The sequence below is a fragment of the Dermacentor albipictus genome, unplaced genomic scaffold, assembly GCF_038994185.2.
Source record: "Dermacentor albipictus isolate Rhodes 1998 colony unplaced genomic scaffold, USDA_Dalb.pri_finalv2 scaffold_29, whole genome shotgun sequence".
Classification (NCBI taxonomy): Eukaryota; Metazoa; Arthropoda; class Arachnida; order Ixodida; family Ixodidae; genus Dermacentor; species Dermacentor albipictus.
The window spans coordinates 2199596-2200754 of NW_027225583.1; the positions used below are offsets into that span (position 1 = coordinate 2199596).

Here is a 1159-nt window from a genome sequence, read left to right on the forward strand (position 1 = left end):
TGTCGTCGGCGTAGATTGAAACCCTCACTGTTTCCGGTAGGGATTCGGCCAGCCCAAGAAGCGCGAGGTTGAAAAGAATAGGGCTTAGAACCCCACCTTTGGGAATCCTCGGCATGTGTAGGGGCTGGTAGTCGGACGATCTTCCGTACGTACTAACATGGACCTTTGTGTCAAGTAGTTTCTGATCCATCGATATACTCGCCCTCCTAGTTCAATTGTCAAAAGTGCATCTAGAATGGGTTGATGGGAAACGTTGTCGTAAGCGTCTTTCAAAAATCTCGAACGCTTCACGATTTTGCGTGTCATCGTTGTGCAGAGGCCATGCTAATCTTCTCTGTATCGTTCCAATTTTAGTATATGTACTTTGGAAGTACAGCTGGTGTGAAGGACTTGCGTTATATGCAATCAGCTTGCACAAGAAAGCGGTGATAAGAGATCACAGGGAGAGGTCGTCTAAAAAGAACTACGCATTAAAATCGCTAACGATTATGAAACTAGTATTCAGAAGAAATACAAAAAAAGATATCAAGGTGCCACTTAATAATTTCTTCACGAAGAAATCATAATTTTAATGAAATGGGAAATTCTAGCATAAGAAAATGAACGAGGTTCACTTATGTTTATGATACTTCCTAATGCAAATTTTGAGCGCACCACTTTATGCGTGTTTTCATTTTGTGATATATTTCATGGCGCGGAGAATCTGCCTCGTGCGGCACGCTGCAGACGGAGCGACGAGTTCCAAAAGCAGTAACACTCAAGTACAACGATAGGTGTGAGCAGAGTATGCGATCATCGAAAGTCTGATCAGCGGATGAAGCGCGCCGGCTTTTATGCTTGGCTAGTCGATGTTTAGGGTTAGAAGGTCTCGAGGGACTCAAGAGACGTGCAGTGCGCTCGGCCACGACAGACGATGGACCCGGTTGTCCACACCATGGAGGCAGGGGAAAAATAACTAAGAGGTAGTGTCACGTGATTCCGCTAGCCTCGGCAAGACAACCATCTCCAATGCCACCCCTCCTGCTCTCCGGGGCCTTCTGCACGTACGGTGGCAGCTTCGTAGGGTTCTCCCCACATTGTTGCTGGACCATTTGAGATTGTTTGGTATGTGGTACCCTTTAGTGGCACCTGTAGTCACATCCATGGAAGCACGTCGACA

General features: G+C 46.6%; 1 non-coding gene across 1 annotated transcript; it reads right to left on the reverse strand.

The window, feature by feature from the left end:
* Nucleotides 1-271: 271 nt before the first annotated feature.
* LOC139052711 (U6 spliceosomal RNA) lies at nt 272-374 on the reverse strand. Its single transcript, XR_011510020.1, has one exon. It is a non-coding gene; the product is annotated as a U6 spliceosomal RNA (small nuclear RNA).
* Nucleotides 375-1159: the final 785 nt, after the last annotated feature.